Source organism: Dreissena polymorpha, chromosome 4, assembly GCF_020536995.1.
Source record: "Dreissena polymorpha isolate Duluth1 chromosome 4, UMN_Dpol_1.0, whole genome shotgun sequence".
NCBI classification, from domain to species: Eukaryota; Metazoa; Mollusca; class Bivalvia; order Myida; family Dreissenidae; genus Dreissena; species Dreissena polymorpha.
The window spans coordinates 44,976,302-44,998,241 of record NC_068358.1 but is presented as its reverse complement, the minus strand read 5'-3'; positions in this window follow the sequence as shown (position 1 = coordinate 44,998,241).

The window sequence follows — 21,940 nt, the reverse complement described above, 5'->3', positions numbered from 1 at the left end:
ATGTTCTAGAAACATTGACTGAAGATCGCGATTGAAATTGTTTTGTTACCAATATATTGAATCAGTATTGTTTGCAGTGGGCAGATGAGCAGTTTCCCATATGTGCAGGCCACGGGCAGCCGTGTACCATACGGACTGTGATGAAGATTTGGCCCAACGATGTCCGAAGCTTCTTCACACGCAAACTGCATAAGAACACACAGTGCAAGGGCAGAGGGCTATGATTGATATAAGCTATATTCCACTAATGTATCTGTGGTTTTTTCATTCACTTGGGCAGTTTTAAATCAATGTCTTGAAAAAATGTTCACATTGTGGTTAGCTTGTGTTTTTATTGATGTATTTCTGTTCACATTATTATGTGTTTAAATTGTTACATAGCCCTGGGTATTTTATATAATTTAGTTTTTACTTTGCGATGGATTTTTATTTTCATGATATTTAGATTAGATGTCCATTCTTCTTTATAGCATATGCATCTTTTATGGGTCATACATTTATTTTATGTTTAGGTGAATATATTCTTTGGTCTTCCTTATCATTGTAAAATGTACTTGACTTCAGATTGATGTATTGATTTTATGTTTACGTAAATATATACTTTGGTCTTCCTCATGGGGCAAAATGTATTTGACTAAAGATTGATATATTGATTATATGTTGACGTAAATATATAATTTGGTCTTCCTCATTGTTGCAAAGTGTAATAAGAAATCGTCGTAAATGCTGTCTTTTTAAGAACATTGCGCTAGAACTTAAAAACTTGTTTAACTAAAGCTTAATATTACACCGTAAATGTTAACCTTTCATTGAGATGTTTGTAAACTTATACTGCCAAAAGCAAATGAGGCTCTCTTATGCATAATAAATTAGTTAATTGTTTGCTGGTGTTCATTTGAAATGGCCACGAACGTCAATACGCCAACCAAAAGCTATAGAAACAGTCTCATGATAGTATTCGGAAATTGTCAATCTCTGTCCAAGAATGTATTAAACATTAGTATCGCTTCTTATGGAGTTTTAGCGATGATGAATCTGTATCTTTTCCTAAACTTGTTGAGATGATCTTTTTTTATGCTACTACCTTCCAAGGTGGGTGTATTTATCCGGAAATGTATGGAGCCGGGAGACGCCACCTTTATACGCAAATAAGATTAGGTCCTTAACTCTCACTACATAATTTTTTGTCCTTGATCAAATCTTACTATGTTGTGTGCATATTGATCATAAATTTAAATTGATAATATATGTAAACTGCACTCTGATTGTAAATCCAAGCTTTGTTATTTAACAACACTAGCAAATCATACATAATTGGGTTTTGTCTTATTTAACTCTAATTATGTATGAAATTCGCAAAGTTTGTTTTACTATATCAAATCTGACTAATGTTGTGTGCTTATTGATCATAAATTTAAATAGATTGTTTTGTAAAATGATACATAATTGGTTTTTAACTTGTTTAAACTAGTAACCATAGTTAAATTGTCGTGGTTAATCAAAAACTTTCTTCGTTCAAGACGCACTTATTATTGTGTTGTACATGAAGATTATTTAAGTCAAGTCGATGTAGTAAAAAAAGGTTGAAGGATGTATGATATTTATTCAAATTGTGTAATAAATTTAATAATATAGTGAAAACACATTTCATATGGTAGATTAATACATGAATGTGCATTACTTTGTAAATTATGTGTATGTACATTTATTATGAAATGAATAAAAGCATTTAAACAGGAAAAAAATAGGTCGGAACATAGTGTAATGTAACCTAGGCTAAAACGATCCGGAAACCTCAATCTTCTTTCAATATATACAAAAATATTATTCGAAGAGCGGGGTGGGAGGTGGGACTCATCGATAGCAGGTAAGTATTTATTAATTAAAATGAATTTTCCTTAAATAATGTGTTTTAATGTCATGAATACGTTACCCGCTTTCTAATAGCATAAATTGCAGCTGCGGCGGGAAGGTTCGCGCATAGCTCCCTTATCCCCATCACAGCAGAACCCTTATCCAGGGTTATCAGCTAATGATAGCAGTACCCATATCCCGTGTAATCAGCTAATCTTCGTTAGTATGGTATTGACTTGACTTCTCAGTTAAGAGTAAGTATGTCCATGTCGTATAAGACACAACAGTTTGTGAAACCACAAGTTGTCTTGTTGGCACCCAAGAGAACGAAGATAAAAGGTTGTCGGATTCCTCCAAAAACATCATGGAGCACGTCAGAAAGAGGGTTGTGATAAATAAAAACGCCCAAGAAGTTGACAGAGCTCGTAATTCATGCGGTCTGCTCTTTAACAAGGGATGAATCCCTAGATGAGAGAGAAGAGTAAGCCTTTCTTCGTTGAGGCTACCCAACGAGAAATAGAAGCCGAAGACCCATCGCTTCCCCTCCCCCCATTTTTTAAAAGGCACTAAAGAATCTCTTGTGAGAACCTTGAATGGACTTAACTCTACTGAAGTAGAACTTCAAAGCCCTGACTGAAATTGGGGTCACAAGGCCAAAGGTCAAGGTCACTATCACACTTAGTGTGAAAATCGTTTCCGATCAATAACTTATCAATTGGGGTCACTAGGTCGAAGTTCATGGTCACTTGCACAATAAGTTGGAAAAGCGTTTCTGATCAATAACTCGTCAACCAATGGACCGATTGGCTTGATACTTTCAACGCGCATTTGCCTTTGACAGTAGATGACCCCTATTGATATTAGGATCAGTAGGTCAAAGGTCAAGGTCACTGTCACAATAAGTGTGAAAATTGTTTCCGATCAATAACTCATCAACGAATTGACAGATTGGCTTGATACTTGGCTATTGAAATTGGGGTCACTAGTTCAAAACCCTGTTTGCGGGGGATTAGGGCATTTGTCTCCGACCGCGGAATACTTGTTTTTAAATAATTTTGTTTGAAAGAAGAAAGCTGTAAGCATTTGCTGTGTTCCTTTATTTACATGTGGAGCGCCTGATTTCAAGATTATCTCAAATATTTATGTTGACGATCGCGACAACCATAAGCAGACAAGTATAGCTCGGAAATATCTGGCAATTATCAGCATTATTTGGATAACCAGCAAAATGTGAACTAACACATTTGTGGACGGACCATTTTACAAGAAATGATGTTCTATTTAATTTAAAGAGAACTTCAAATCTTTTATCAATAATAATTTTTAATGAAATCGATATCTTTCGATAAGTATGCGCTTATTTGCTAAACTATGTGAATATTTTTCCAGATTCATTGTTATTAGCAAACTTTATTGCAACATCACATAAGATGGACCGAACAGTGCTCAAGATTATATATTTGGTATGAAAGGATAAGGTGGTCGAAAACCTTTCATATTGGAGTTATCTGCTCAAGTTCCTTGCATGTTAATAATCCAAAGATCAAGACAGTCCAGAGATCAAGACAGTCACCTAAGGTTTTCGCTATCATCTTGGTCTTTTTGATCATGGAAACATCTTCATCCTTTGAAGTGTAATAGCTGTAGTCATTTGTATGAATCAGACTTTGAGGTATCTGAAAAATAAAAAAAAATAATTTTAAAGTTAATTTCGAAAGCAGTTAATGTCGATGTAGATTATATATTGTAACGACGGTTTAACATTAATGCCTACACACCAACTATTGAACAATGTACTGTTTGTATTTAAATTAATTTATTGCTAAAGTGCCTTTGATATCAACTGTTTATGAACATGACCCGCTTATGTTCTTATCACATCCTCTAAATGAAGAATGAATGATTCCGATATATAACATTATATGTGCTTTTAAAACAGGTTAATAATAAACTATAGCCTCAATGTGTCCTTTCTTCCGACTAAGCGTTTATTCGTACATTCACTTTTTTAAATTCTTATTTTGATGATATATTAGTAACACTATAAAAGAAACATGGCTGCAAGATAAAAGGCTTTTGTCCTTGTATGGCTAAATGGAAACCATAAATCCTATAGTCCAAGAACATGTTTTACACAAATAGCATTGGGTTGATACTAACGCCAAATTTACTGAAAATATTTTAAATCCGTACGCTGAGATCGGAAGTGTACTTTCTTTTAATATGAAGTTCTGTGACCGCCAACAGCACGGGACACTTATATTTTTCTTTCTATTTTTTTTCTGTGTCATGGCCGCAAGAGCTCTGAAGCAGAGCTCCAACTTTATTGAAAATAAACAAATATATGACCACTTTGGCGGCTTTGTGGTGTTTAATTTGGTTGGCCTTTCTTTGATCTTTAAAACTGGATACTCAAACCAACAAAGGAATTCACGCGACATTATTTCCAAGCAGCGAATACAAACATAATTATATTTTAAGTACTCTAGATACTTGTCTTCCTTCTGTGGTAGCTGGCCTGTACTTGACCCTTATTGTTCTTTCACAAACTTCCCGGTGGCGTCTGATAGGTTAAAAGGCACATCTAGTGGCGATGCTTGGAAGACAGCTTTGATCACAACAGTCGCCCGTTTGTTCTTTTGTGATACGCAAGAACTAAATCGTGAATACAATTTAATGGTGTCAAGTCGCTTTTCATTGTTATATTTTGTTATGGCATATCGCGGGCGCCTCATATTCGCACTGTGTGTTGCCTGGATTTTCCATGTTTCCGGTATGTAGATTTAAGTTATTTTTGTTTTCGAATAAGAAAATTCATGAACGACTTTCATATTTCATAAAACATGTTGTCATTTATGTATGCATTATTTAAATGAAGTCTTTCTAAGTAACAGCAAGCACCTCAGTGTTGTTTTTAAATTGTACAACTTGACAACACTTCACACGATTTGATGTTTTTCGAAATGGAATTTTTTCACAAAGTTGCGATTATACAAAGTTCTGTCTCTTATCCCAAAAGCTAAAGTTCACTACATGAAAGAGGTAATACATGTTTGTATGCTTCGTCTTTTATGTGGATTTTTCGCTGTTTTGATCTGTCATATCATGGCGAGTTGTTTATCGTTATATTTCTAAAATTTTCACCCAGCATTTGTTACAAATATTGCCAGATGTGTAAATTTCCAAAAAGGAAATTTAGTTATGCGTTTAATAAGACTTTGTTCAGGGAAATCGCTGCACAATGGATGAAGTAATGTCTGTTCAAAGCGATGCACACTGTTTTCGGTTCATTTGTAGTTGAATACCTTGTTATATATATATATATATATATATATATATATATATATATATATATATATATATATATATATATATATATATATATATATATATAGTGAATTTTGTTTTCAGAGAAGTTAAATTTTCAGCATAATTTGATTATTTTTCAATAAAAATGATGTATACTAATTAATACCATAGCCACACGCTAACCAACTGTGATTACAATAATATTTATATAATCGTAGAAAGGGCACAGATTTTCACTGCTATTCGAAAAATTTTCGTTAAGTAATTTATTTTTAATTATTTTGTTGTGTCCTTATACACGTCGTATCTAATAATTTCGTTTTCGGAATACAAATGAAACTTTTCGGTATGCATTTCGCCTTTGATATGGTATGTTTATTGATATGGATGTTTCCACTGCTTAGATTAATGAAAAAGTAATATACGGCGGTCGCAATCAATGTTTTTAGTTGTTCGCTTGCGAACAACTAAATAAATGTCAGTACCAAAAATGTCACGTCAGTTCGCTCTTAATTACGATAAATCTGATAAATCTGATAACTGAGAAAAAGTTGTATAAATTATGCAAGAAGTTTGAGTTCTTCAACTATATTAATTTAAAAATGGAAACATAATGTGTTTATCGTGTAAAATGGAATATTTTTGAACGGAGCGTATATATAAAAAAATAAATACACAATTTTTTTTTTATACGTGTGGTGGAAAAGAAAGTTTATGAATGATTTAAAAAGTCCACTATCTGCTGCGTATGCTCAGCACAGGTCATTCATAATCTGAGGCTATTAATATATGTGGGAAAATGAAACTTCTGCTGATTAACAAGTAAAGTGGGATGTTGCGTAACCTCGTACATAGTGCATGCTAATACAGCGGATTTGAATTTGATATGCCTGGGAAACGTTATTTTGTTCTCAACAGATAGCGATGATCTTTTGTATTCAAGGGTGCTAGCAACGCGATTGTAGAAGATTCAGTTTGTTTATATTCGCAGTTCTCAATTAATAAAACGTTGAACATGAGTTCACTAATTACCACAGGTATACTATAGACAACAACAAGAATGCTTTATTATCGATAAGAACGAATATAAAAAACGACTAAATATAACAAGACATATCTTTTTACAAAAAAGTAGTCGGCGTAAATGCTGAATTTGAAATAAAGTTTGAAACTTACGTTTCTAAATAATTAAATTAAAAACAAAAGTTTAACTTGTGTGTGTTTTCAATTGTTAGTCGCATATTCACCGCATGAAATGTGTGTTATCATTGTCAAACCAAACATTAGAATAAGTAGATAAAAATTATACTACGGGAGTGCACATCATATGTGTCCTCACATGCGTTTTTAAGAGTGTATTTCTTCATAATCGAAATAAATCGTATGTTAATATCTGATTTACGCGCAGGTTTCTTTCGACAAATTTAAATCACAATTGCATAACCGCGTCATGCGAAAATGGGTCTTATGCGATTCAGCCAGCGCATCTTTCGCCCAACTTGTTCAGTTTCGCAGTCTGGTCAGAGGCGATGCTGTTCGCTATAAAATCACTCAGTCCGTTATGGTTTCATTAGACTGAGAGATGCGCATGCTGAGTGGGCTATACACATGATGGGCGCATATGGAATAAGATCCATTTCCGCATGACGAGGGTCATTTAAAATCTCATTGCGAACTGTAAAGGGTAAATTTGAGCACACTGCTTTTCAGTACAAAATTGAAATCAAAATAGCGAACTTGTAAATAAGGGCAGCCTATCCAGACGTTCAGGAACGATTTCAAGACGTGCTGACCGAGTACGGAAACATTTGTGGTTGGATAATTAAACGATTTTTCTCTTATCGCGACATTTTACTACTTTGTTTTCTCATCTTGAAAGCAAAACTGTGTTTATCGATAGTCAATCATATATTACCCGGACGATATAGTGAACGAGTACTGACCCTGAAATTTTGCGAAATGGATTTTAACGCGTAATTGTAACTGGGCCACACTTTGTGTCGCTTGAACAAACATAGAGTCGTCCGGAATTCCTTACACTGGACGGTGCTACATCATTTGCGCTGAGCTCAGACACAGTGCTGTAGCCACATTTCAGAAGTTTTATCTCGAATAAGCCTATGGGATATTCGAATGTATGTTTGCGTGTTTGCTGGGGTTATGTTAGAGTCATTTAATGTGAAAAGCTGGGTAAAACAGCTATGCCGAAAAAGAGTATTGGTGCTCTATTCCCATGTTTATGCAAATGTTGATGACACCATGTGAACTGCTAGAGTAACAAGTAATGCATAAACAACAAAGAACGGGTCAAAAGGGCTGTCTTTATGACTTACTCATTCGTGAGTTAAAGTTTTTGCTCGCATATTTATTTTTTATTTATTTTCATCAATTATCTTATTGTATATTTTGAATTTGTCTATGGTGTCAGAAATACAAAAGTTTTGTACATAGACTTTCCGTCATGAAATTATATTCTTAGTGAGTTAGGCATTCGATATTTCAACAATATTTATTTAATATAATGCTTATTGTTAATTGTCTTTATATTCAGTTCTCATTACCATTTTCATCATACGCTCTATGCTTTCAAAACGTCAAAAAGGGCCATGTTGTTGTTATTTTGTTTATATTATCTCCATACAATTAATAGGAAAATAAAACGTACACACACATCTGGACCCGTGCGTTAAAACACACTCTTTATAAATGTGAATGGCTTGTGTTCATTTTAAACTTGCGATTAATTTTGAAAAATGAGTTGCGTCTAAAATACTGCAATAGCGAACAACTTCAGGACCTTCAGCGCTTTGATTATGCATGAAAATCAAATTATATCAGGCGTACATAAAGTTTCCACAAAACTGACCGATCTGTATATTTGGTGGCAACCTTAACTTTTTTTGAGTGTTTCATGTTGAATTTTCAATCACGTTTGCTAATTTTGCATTTTAAGAAAGAATCTTCAACAGTTTTTGCGGAAGATTCATGTCACTTAACTACCAGATTAAAGTGGAACGTAACTTACAAATATATGATAAGATTTAGCTGAGAATTGAATAGGAATGTTAATAAGTGTGTAGTTTAATTTATAGGAAAAATGAAAATACAGAAATATTATCATGAGAGAAATTCTGGTCCGTTATTCCTTGTTAAGGCAATTACCAATACAATACAGAACATGTAATACGACATTAAACATGAAGGAACGATTACAGCAGGGGGGTATCGCCTTGGAACTGTCAGTTCGAAGATTTGCAGGTTAAACCAGTTGATTGCCAGTTTGTTTATAATTTAAATATCAATTCCAAACGAGTGGAATATACTATATAACATCGTAAAAATTATATTCCCGCGCCGATAGGCGTACATAGACGTCATTTCATTCCTGTGGGCGTGCGTGCGTGCTTTCGTCCGTCATTTGCGCAACTCTTGCGTCCGATTTACATCAAACGCTTGAAGAATACTTTTCGTGCTTGCTTATTTGTTAAAGGGTAAATGCTCGTTTTTTATTAATACATAAAACGAATCTTTGCGCAGAACCGCTTACATTTAACGTGAGATCTTCGTTTTGCAGCGCATATTATCTACGTTGCTGCAACAAGCAGGCATAGAGCAAAAGGCATATCCGTTCGTTCGTTCGTTTTTCTGTCAGTCAAAGGTTGTAATATCAAGCATACTTACTGCGAAGCTTTCATACTTGAATAGATGATGTCTTTGAACAGTACGTATCAACACACCCGCATCACCTGACCCAATATCGACATTGCAATGGAAAACGTTTGGACTAAGACTAATACAAAACGTTTTAATTCTTGGTTAACCCAAAATTGCGCGATTCGTCTAAAACCAATAATGTTTTCTACAAAGCTTTGATACGTGCATGGATAATATGATTACTATTTATCACCCTCAACTCACGCACATCACGTGACCTCATTTTAACCTTGACAATAAAGTCCTTTGAATATTAGACTTTTTACATGGTCCAAATTGTTGGTTTATCAAAACTTACGCATTTCGTTTAATCAGCGTGCTACAAAGCTTTGATACATGCATTGATGTTATCCTTGCACACCCTTAACACATCCACATCACCTGGCCTCATTCTGACCTGACATTTACCTACTTTTAGACTTCGACTTATTCAAATAGGGTTATGATCAATACTGACAATCCTTCCACTCGGGGCATATGCATCTCTTGGCAGTATTATCGTTCTTTTTATGTTCACGGATTATTTGAAAAATCAACTCGACATTCGCCCTTTTCTGGTCATGTGGCGGTTTACAAGCTAACCGTATTTTATTATTGCTATTTAAATTTATTTAAATATTTGATTTAGATATTGACTAAGATTTATTGAAAGTACGTGTTCAATGAATTGATTAGAGAATAAATTCTTTAGTTATTATTTATTATCTATAGCGATTATGTTTCACTGACCAACATGAGAGACTGAGTCAAGCAGTGGTAGCCCATGAGCATTTCTTTTCAGAGGGCCCGAGGGCGGCAATCTTGTATATAAGACTTATTTCTTGCTATTATAATAAGTTATAATAAGTTAATACAATTGAAAAGATAATAGATTTGTTAGTCAACATATTTAATGGCATTTAAAAAAAACCCGAAAACCTGTGACCAAGTCAATTTAAAACCAACGAAAACTTTGCTTAACATATGGTTTCTTTGCTAACTGCAATAGTGGCATACTTCCATGTTCAACATGTGTACGTGTGATATTCCCTAAATATGATGCTAAATTGTCAACATATTTTGAAAATATTTAAGACATGGTAATATACAAAACACATACATTTACAATCTAATGCGGATAAAAATTCTAATCAATTACACATTTTCACCATGTTGTCGACAACCCCAAAATAACATGGCAAAACTATTACTGTTTCTAATTCTAACAGAAATGCAATATTCCATTGAATGCGTATTTTTTTACCTATTTATTATTTGATTTTAAAATACACTGATCTTTTGATGTATTGTTTCCCCATATATTATGAATAAGTAAATTTGAACAAAATATACAATAATATTTTAAGACGAATTGGTTGCACATGCTTACAATAATGAGATGGATAATAACAACTTGTGTAAACTCAATTGATGACAATTTCTATGATTGATGTGTCCCCCCTCTCGTATCACAAATAATACATTTATTTTCTGTCAAATCTTGACTATTTGTTGTTATTTTTTAAAATATTGGTCTGATCAAAATCAATGTTACTTGCGTACACCATCAGATCGGCTTTGGTAGATAATCTAGGTTTTATTTTAGGCATTATGTCTTAGGGCAAAATACTGAACCAATGAATTGAGCACCTTTTGTCGCCATTGGTTATATACGTGCTTTTTATAAAAATTTCACGAAACCTTTCCCGAAGGTTCACGGGATGTCACAATCTATGTAACTAGTTAAGATTTTACAACATACTTAAGAAAACTCTTAATAAAATAGATATTTTTGCACATCGCCATGAAACTATCCCACAGTAGTTGCTCTTATTATATCTACGTCGATAAAGAATCTTGTCACGATGTGTTAAGCACTAGGTCAATTTCGCAAATTAAAGAAAAAACGTTTGGGGTCAAAACAGACCAATTTTGTAGAATGACATTCATGAAACGTCTTTGAAATATGTATTATTTAACGAGAGCGCCGACGGCGTTGAAAGTCCATTGGCAAGATACCGGGAAGTTTCTGCTGAAGTAAATGTTAAGTTGACTGAATGAAAATCTAAATGGGTATAAAAAAGTTTTTGTTTTTTTTAAAGAATAAGTACATAAATAAAAAAAGAAGTGGTGAAATATTGCAAACCATCCTATATAAATCGGAAAATCAAACATATGTATCAAGGGCGCTTGGTATTTTGCGAGCAAGTAACTGCCCGAATGATACTGTTATTTCTGATTGGCTAGACGTTTATTTATGCTCTTGTTTTAATTAACGTTATCATTACATCATTACTATCTACGAGACTGAACGACCTTTTAATTTGGAAGCTAAGGTCAAAGTCATATCTTTGTTTTTCTTGTTGTGTTACTATTAATTTATTAATGATTATATTGCTACGATCGCTTCATTTTCATTTAATCAGAAAGGAACAATTCCTTTTTTTGTGTTGTTGTTATTGTTATATTTACCGATTTCGTTACATACGCAAAATATTACATGTACGATATATTCTTGAAAACACGCACTGCAGTATTTAATCCTTATTCAAATTATTAAAATAATTTCAAATAATATGCAAAATAATTAGCAGATCAATATCAAAATACTGTAATTTGACCCCCTCTCTTGTCGTACAAAAGCGCAAAGTAAATGTTTGCTGTCACAGAGTAACGTACCCCATTTATAAATACATTGAAAAAGTGTTTTGTCTCAAAATCAAATTAGAAGAGATTCACTTTGAAAAACAACACATGACTGAGTATGCAAACAAATAGCAAAAAATGTTAGAAACATATTTATTGGAATGATGACATATATGAAACAAGTGGAAATACGATAATTTAATCAAAATTTCGTTCCCATCCACGTTTTAAGGGAATTGTAAACAGATTTTGGAATATTTTCAAATGGCAATAGCTATATTTGCTTAAAAATGTTCATGATATCTAATAGAATTTTTATTGCAAGAAAAAAAACGAAAAAAACGTACGTCGGCGGTATTCGAAGCCGTGTTATCTTGACATTTACTTGTAAGAATTACAAAATTCAATGTTAATTATCTTATTTATTTCGTCTATCAACATCCTACTACATGCGCGCATTTTACCGCATTTTTACAATTTGCCGGCCGTATCGTCTTTTCGATTTGTGGTTTTTAAGTCCATTGGCAAGCCAATGGACAAAAACTGTATGACGGATGAATACTATGTCAAATTGAGGAAATCGCTTGAAAACATGTTAAACAAGTTACTGCATGTATATTTTGATTTAAAATAATCTGCAATGTAGTTACATGTCTACCATTTATACAACCTGGTATTACTAAAGACTATGTTGGTTAAAATACATATGGGAAAGGTTCGAAAACGGATTACCTAAATGGAATACAAATTTGTAAACACACTCTTAATCCGAATGGTATTTAAACGAGTAAGCAACACATCAAAAGTAAGCATAATCTTGTGATCACTTAATCTTTTGTTCAACTATATTGACATTCAATAAATACAAAACTCAAAACAAATTAAAAACTTTGTCTCAAAAACAAGTAATGTGTCGTGTTCTAGTTTACAGTGTTTCTTCGTGGTCAGTTTTCTTTGCTTGTCTCAAACAAGAATTACACTTCGAATATGTATTATAATTATCAATTCCTTTTAATGGTGTTTATGTTACTGTTAATACTTTACATCCCAAACCTGCATGTTTCTTGTATGAATATACATTAGACGCCCAGTTTAGCTGTTACTGTTTTAGTTCTAGGTATAAAAATACTTTCAAATCGCATCAACTATATCATCTTACAGGTATTGAAGAATTATACTCGTTATTTAGGATACACATTTGAAACATGTTATTTCAATTTTCCGGTTGATACTAATTTTATCCACTTTCATTCGACAATAACATTACACGTTACATGTTAATAATAATTTAAATTTCGCTTAGTAGGTTTCCAATCATAATTAATAAGTCAATAAAAATGTACTTTCATATATAGAAATTCATGGTTTTGTGTCCTTGCTTTTCGGCTGTGAATAAACTTTCCAGCTTATAATTGCACTTACTTACTCTTTACTCTATAATCACTACGGGCATAAACACAACAAAATACACGCTTGGTGTCTTCCGTTTCAAAACAAATAATATAAGCAATCAGTAAATCTATGCCATCGTGTCGATACTGAGAGCATTCACATGCTCATGAAGCCGGAGTTTTTTGTTTTTATTACAAATAATTGATTCTGAAATATTTGCGTCGCACTCTTCACAGGTTGGCGAATGTGCCATTGCCGGAACAACGAGGAATGCGGTCAGAACGGGACTTGCCAAAACGGGTGCGCACATGGAATGTTCGGACCAGGATGTCAGTATGGTAAATATGACTTCTTATGGAGGTTTTTAACTATTTGTTGCCTGATAATCAGTTATACGTTCTTACAACTTTTAAGAAAATATTTGCCGATTGGCTATCAAGGGCTTTTCTTCTAGGTTTGGACAAATGGCAAAGTCGTCCATTTTGTGAAAATAAGCATTGAGCAAATGAGAAGATATAGTTCAAATTAATAATAAAATGTGGGGACAATTTCATAATTATTAAAATCTTTTGGAAGAAGTAGCCTATATAAGTCCCGGTTAAACAAGGAAACAATCCATGAAAATTGCAATTCCCAAAACAATCATTATGTTTCTATAAGAAGCACATATTTGTAATTATAAATTAGCAATATTACATTCATTTCTAAGAAACATATTAAAAGTATCTTTTTGTTTATGGATACTCGTGAATCTAAAAAAATATATTGAAATCATTTATAAAGCCTTTGTATAAAAAGCATCTTTTCGTTTATGGACACTCGTAAATCTAAATAATTATATTAAATCCAATTATACAGCGTTTGTATAGCAAAATCGGAAATAGGAAAATACGCGTGTTACTATAAGTGTGTGGAAACACGCCTTAGTTCTATAAACCTATTTATATCCAATTGGTAGCGCGTTATATATATATATATATATTTACTTCCAATGGTCACGTGATTGATTCTAGGCAAATGCAAAACAAAATATTATTTAGCGGGTTTTTTTAGTAAGTAATATTTAAAAATTTAAAAACATTTAATTTAAAGAAGAAATATCTGTAAACAAGCAAATTCGTTGAATTGATATCCCCTGCCAATATGCTTCTGGACACAAAAGTGTTATATTTGACACTTAAAAAGCATTTTTTAAAGATACAAAGGGCCATAACTCCGTTATTAACAGATGGTGTACAATGCCATTTGGCGTGCATCATCCTCTTATCCATATATATACTTAAACCAAGTTTAAATGAAATCAGCCAAAGCAATTCCAAAATATGGCTCCGGACACAAAAGTGCCGGCCGGACGGACGGAAAGACGGACGGACGGACAACGCCAAAACATTATCCCTCCGCCTTTGGCGGGGAATAAAAAAGATATTCGGCGTACATCCTGACTTTGAAATTAATTTATTAAACATAGGTTTTTACATTATTTAATTGAAAACAAATGCTAATATGTTGTTGCTGTTTTTTCACTTGTTAGTCGCACATTCACCGCATGAAATGTGTGTTATTAAGTGCACGTATATTCATACGACACAAAACTAACAACTTCTATGTTAAAGTAATATGCAAACGTACAGGTCTATGCCATTAAGAAGAATAGCTATTTCGGTCGGTTCAGCCAACAAGCAGCACAATCATGCTGCATTACTTACAATGCTTCACGGTGCATAGACCCATGACTTCTAGAAGCATTCTGCCACTAATAAGCACACATATTATTTCCATAAAGTTAAACAGATCGTGCCATAAAATCGTGTGTTTTATTCAGCAAAACGATGCAACTATTAAATGCATTTCCATAGCCAACACGGTAGCTTTTGATTTAGATATTTTATCGTAAAACCATCGAAAAAGAAAATTAAAATCGGCGAGGAAATGGAAAACCGTCCGCAGATGAGATCACCACTAGTGAACTTGCCGTATTTATGTTTGCTGATTTCTGCCATGTCGTTCTGGCGTATTGGCGGTGTTGAAGAAGTCCGCAAACAGGCCACACGAAATAATGTTAATTATGCTCCCATGAACGACCAAAAGCCCGCCGATACGATTTTAATAAAATTTGTTGCCATTTGTTTCGTTCGGGCTGCTGGCGTGTTGTCGTATCGGCGATCTTCACATCCGCCACGACGCCTACACAAAAGAACGATACATATACATGACATCATGGCAATTACGACATGTTTTTTTATCTTTCTGGCTTGCATATTTCTTTTTCTATTTATATTTGTCTTTTCGGGTGACCTTCAAACACGCCAACACGAAAGAACGATCAGTAAACCCACAAATAGAACAAATAGGTCGCAAAACGGCAATTATGACATTTTTCAAATTATCGGTCTTGTGGCGCCACCATACATATTTTAAACTATCTGTCTTGTGATGCCCACCATACTATTTCAAACTATCTGTCTTGTGGCGCCACCATACATATTTCCAACTATCTGTCTTGTGGCTCCACCATATAAATTTCAAACTATCCGTCTTGTGGCGACACCATATATATTTCAAATTATCGGTCTTGTGGCGCCACCATACAGTTTTCAAACTATCTGTCTTGTGGCGCCACCATGCATATTTCAAACTATCTGTCTTGTTGCGCTACAAACATATTTCAAACTATATGTCTTGTGGCGCCACCATACATATTTCAAACTATATGTCTTGTGGAGCCACCATACATATTTCAAACTATCTGTCTTGTGGCGCCACCATACATATTTCAAACTATCTGTCTTGTGACGCCTACATACGAAAACGCCACGTCAGTACACACTACAGTGTACTATATTGCAGGTGCATCCATGCGGAATCAAATGTTTATATATAGACATTAAAATACTCATTAACAATTAACACAATAAGACAGTCAAATATATAATTTCCATTAAAATGAACACGACAGTGATTAAATTGCGTTCATACGTGTATGAATGCATGCGCTTTTCCTTATTAAATACGTATGTCACGTAAATATGAATACAATAACACTAAAAATGTATAATATGTTTAATGAGAGTAGTTCCTAAATAAATAATTGTAAATCAATATCATAATTACATTTTTCTTAGCATGAACTAACTAATACTTACGCGGCAATATCTGTATTTACAGTTGTTATTGCCCACGAGTACCAAAAAACGGAACGACATTCATCAAACCTACCTCACCCAAACGAACAATGGGCCTATTTTGCAGTTGACAATGACACTACCACGTGCAGCTCCACACAGGCTGCAAAAAACGAGTATGGATATCCCTGGTGGAGACAGTGGTTCCCTTACTTGGTCACTTTTACATACATCGAGTTTCATGTGGGCGCCGATTATGCAGGTAAATGACACAGTATTAAAACAGCGTTTACAAACACACTAAATTACATTATTAAAAAAAAACTTTTATCCGATGTATATGCCAGTCTTTCGTTTACGTCGTTATTTAGTCACACTCTTTTAAAGGCATCTTCTTTTTCATGTGACTAATTTTAATGAAACTTGACAAGAGCGAACATTAACAATAGTAATATATGAAAAGTTCCGTTAAGTTGCGTAATTCTGCGAAAATTTCTTCTTAACATGTTAACCAGGGGATAGATCATACGAAAGTAAATGATGTGGCGTAAGTGAGAAAATATTAACTTGTGTTCAAAATGGCGACCAACGGCTGATGGTTCGATGTTTTCGGCCGGACTTTTGAAAGCTTTGTAAATTTACCATACTTATTCGACATTATCCTTACGCACAGGATTATCTACTGATATCCGTTTAACCTCGGTGTAACTCCTGCAGATGTATTATCAATATTAAAAAGTTATTTAAGACTTTATACGCAAGTGCCTGATGGTTTACTTCGATTGACACGTTTCATTGCATGTGCATTTTTATGTCATATATAAGGTTTTCTCAACAGTATTCATGGAAAGATGGACTCAAGAACCATCATTGTTTACCTTGCAAAAACGCCAGGATGCTTTCAGCAGGCAATCGCAATACATTATATGCATTGAATTAACCGCCAATTTCATAACTGGTGAGCATAGTAACCCCACTGTCCGCAACTGGTGTTTATGCAAATATGTTTATATATAAGTTACAAAAAAGGAAATACGCATGAAATACGCGTGTTAAGGTTAGCTTCGTGAGTTAGTTATGTGTTACTATAAATTTCTGGAGTCACACTTAATTGTACGGTAGAATACAGTAGAGGGTACATAGGAAATATTTTTTCAATACACGTGCGGATGTATTGCTTTCATGTGCGCACGACTTGCTTTCCCATTCTCGTGTATTTACATTTGCGAAGGCAAGTTATATATTTTCATATATATAATTTACTACCCAATCAACACAATAAACAATGTTTAGTGTGGGTGGGGAAAAGAATATTGAAGGCGATTTATTGAGGAGCTTTGTGGAGAATTCAACTACTATAGCAATACGGCTGTAAAAACAATACATTGATAAGTATTTGATGATGTTTGTGGAAATAGTTACATTTTACATGCTGGTCGATATTGTATGGTAAACATCACTGGACATAAAATGTAGTTATTGTCACTGTGCAGTTATTTGTATTTACTTAAGGACACTTGTCTAGTAAGTTACTTATAACAAAGATTTAAATTCATATGATAACACTGTAGTAAGTAGTTTTTATTTATATTAGATAATTGTCAATGTTAAAGGGATCGTCAACTACAAACGACGAAAAAAGAAACGTTCTAAAATACCGTATTTTTTACAATTATTATTTTATATTGATCAAAATATCACGACTGGTATATTTCATTACAAAAGTTCATATTTTCAGTAAATTCGGTAATAAAATTTCGCGATGTGAAATCGAAAGTACATCTCGAGTGAGATAAGGTGACATAAAGATAAACACACAATAAATAACGCAAGTAGATTGATCATAATATATATATATATATATATATATATATATATATATATATATATATATATATATATATATATATATATTTTTATATATATATATATAATGTATATAATTCACTACGCATGCACAATTTACATTCTGGGTTTACCACGCGACGATGATGATCAATCTTCTTGCGTTATTCATAGTTAACTGGTAGTTACCTGTTACCCAGTACAATTTTATTACCGAAAATACCGAAATATGAAAGCTTAACAACTTTTTCAAATAATGTAATATACAAGTCACAGATGAATGATTTTATCGTTTGCTTGCATGTACTAAACTCAAATGATCCCATGTAAAACTGTAAATCATAATATTAACTCATAACTGAGATATTCAAGTTTGAAAAAAATGCTGCGCTCGAAAAGTCATCAAATGTAATACGACGCTCTATATTTCCAATTTACTTTCAAGTTCATCATATTTGGTGTGTTTTTACATCAGGTAAACATAACATTAATTAGAAAAAAACAATATGGCTCGTATGAATATTCATGAGCGCAATGTTGCAAGCCGGTCGGTCATTAAAACGTTTAAGTTAATATGTTTTACTTTTCACATTATTATTTTACGATGTACGATTTTGAGAATTTTACTTTTTCAGTGATTTTTAGCTCCACTGGCCAGAGGCCAGCGGGGCTTATGTCATGCTCCTGTGTCCGTCGTGCGTGCGTCCGTGCGTGCGTCCGTGCGTGCTTCCGTGCGTGCGTCCGTGCGTTAACTTTTTCTTAAAACTTCTTCTTCTCCTAAACTACAAGTCCAATTCTGATAAAAATTCTAGATAGTGCCATTTTAGATTAGATGGTGACTGCTTACAAAGGAATTGAAGTAAGAACATGTGTTATGCATGTTTTTCTTATAAACTGAAAAAAATGGGTTTTATTTAAATATGTCGAAAGTAGCCATATATCCGGATAAAAATATTTCGGGTGACATGTTAATTTCATGTCTTTTTTGTAGTGTTTTAACCAGATTAATAATATCTAATTGACTTAAAAAACACAACTTCCATGAACATAATTATTTCAAGAAAAGTCAATATATGATACTGCATGGTAAACTCAGACTTTGTATCCAAGAGAAGGACTGCCTTTCGGCACCTCATGAACCTGAAAAACTCGTAACTTTATGCTTCCTCAGGCAAATATCTTCTTTGTACAATCATCAATTTCTTCACCACGTTAACAATCCTTCTACACTCACTAATGCCTCAAGAATGAAGTAAAGTTCAGGTGATCTACGTCATTAAGTATTTTGCATATGTCATGAACTATATAAGTAACAGAAACTTTGAAACCTACAAACACTTTATGGAATTTTGGGAAAAGATTCATGATTGAATGAAGGAACTTTCATTAATCATGTAGAACATGCGTAGATTTGATCTTCAGCATCTAAAAATATGTGAAATAGAAAGAACGACAATATATTTTGGAGAGATAAATGTACCTACGCTATAAGCAAATGACCTGTGCGACAATTCCCGGGATTTTTAGTCTGTTAAATTAACACCGCAGTAACGTTTTCCATATATAAAAATGCTCACCCTTCCAACTTTAAGCGCCCAGTGGGACGAGGGATAGAAAGAGAACGTCACATGCTTGAGGACATTTCAAACCATGCGCATTGCACGCTTTTTTCGCATAAAAATCAGTGGAGCGATACAGGGCCATCGTTGCCCTCTTGTTTAAATTTGATATGTTGATCAATTTCAATTAAATTTACATGAAGTATTAGATATGTGTTGAATTAGTCTGAGTCCAAATTTCAACAAAGTCCGTTCTAAAATAAGGGAGCTATATTGATTGGAATATGTGTTGCGTTAAAAAAGTCTCCAAGTGTATGTTCATTTTAAAATAAAATTAATAAGTTTGAACAATACACAATTCATTATGTGTTCCATCATGTAAAATTTGGTTAAATTGATATATTATCAGTACAGACTAAAGCATATGTTCTAGAACCTTATAATAGTGTGTTCAAATTAATTGCTGGGTGCAATTGTAGAACACACTTGCTTTGGACATTTATCACTTCCATGCACGCACGAAGTCTTGATGAATAGGATCATCATCATCAGCATGCATATCTGCCATGACAATTAGGCATATTTAAAGGCTACCAAAAATTGAATCTGAAACAAAAAATGTATGCATTAATTGTTGTCCTGAAATTGTAAAAAACAAATGAAACTTGTAACATGAAAATACATCGTGTTGGTCGCCATTTTGAATTAATTTGTATTTTACACCACACCATTTGCTTGCGTATGATCTACCCCCTGTTAATGTTATGTTCTGCCACTCGCAGAGATTATCTTTTAGTGGACCTCTTCAAAAGTTTAATCAATTGTTTTGCTTCGTTGCACACGTCCCAATAAAATAATAGACTTTTTTAAATTTAACTTTGTAAGAATTATCGCTAGTTGGTATTCTGTATAAACGGTTGTTTTGTTCCGGTCTATTGAGTATACAGGTCACTTAAGCAATAGTTCATATCCGAAACCACCGAGTAGAAACTTTGCAAAATGATCCATAGCACCGTAAAGAGTGTCTAATTTATCCTATTGAAATACCTTAGATTGATGTTCTAGCTGCTAGCGCTTTATAATTCCAACAGCTATCACCAGATAATTGTTTTGCGTCCGCTGGCTGAAAGCTATATGATGCTGTCACAATGGTTAACGCATTCTGTGCTCGCGTGCGTTAACATGTAGCCCCATCCGTATTTGGCCGGACTGTAGCGTCATTAAACATCTAACAATTTAAAAAAATAACTTACCAAACATGAAACGGCTTAATTAACTGATGAGCTTACAACGTTTAGTCTTGCATATCTACTTATCCTGATGTATGTAAAATCATACCATGCTCACTATTTTTCCATTACTTGACGACAGAGCGCCCCATACGGATCATCAGATAACTCTTAAACGTGTTTCTATTGCAGCATATATGTCTCACTACCGCGTAAGTGTTGCAACCCTAGCAAACTACTCAGATATAGCCTTGTGGTCAAATGAGGATCTTTGTTACGAGACTCAAGGAGACCACCCACCTTTTCCATCAAGTGATACCCATGCCGTCTTAGGAGTGTTCTGTAAGGAGCCCGTTGTGGGAAACACAATCCGCATTCAACTGCTGAGACCTCGTACACAGCTTGTTTTATGTGACGTGTATGTCAGTCAAGGTATGGTTCACATTCTCATGCTTTGGCTTTTAACTATAGCAAAATCGTATTATTGATTTAAATTTTGAAAGATAAATACACTTGTGTTACTCAATATCTTGCTTTTCATCCCTTTTAACGGTTTAAAATACGCATTATCAATAATCATGTTAATCGCAGATTTCACTTCTTTCTCTGACAACTTGCCATATGAGTACATATAAACTTGATGACATACAACATATAACTTTAAGTACTAAGTATGTATCATAAACAACTAAAAAGACATGAATTCCGTGATATATCTATTTTAAAGATACAATTTGTACATGAACACTAGTGTTTTCCAAATTTTGAGACAAAATTTAGTGCTTTGTCACACATTTATTGTAATATTATTGAAGTTTAGTTAGTCATCTCGTACCAATAATACAATATTTGAATATACTTAAAACCGATTCGTTTAGTAAATACTGAAGTTCCCCGTCTGAGCTTGTTTTTGTTTCCATTTTTCATTGCAAGTAACATTACGACTCGCGAAATTGCATTGCACTGATCCTTAAGCATTTAATCAACTTCTTACTCTCATTGGTGATTGGTAATATCCATTGCATGTAATCGATCCCTACTTAGTATGTTAATATCTTTGTTCAGTTTTGCATTAGATGCCATTATCCCTTTTGCAATCGTAAAACTCCTTTGCTTGAAATCACATTTTTGTCAGCCGTCAGCCATCTTACTCCCTGTTCGAAACGGTTGAACTGTTTGAAGTCAATGTTATCGGCAATGCATAGAAAGCGCCCACATTATTTCATGGTATTATGCACCGCTCTTGTAAATGGTCATAATTTAACTGCACTCATGTTTAATTCTTATTTAA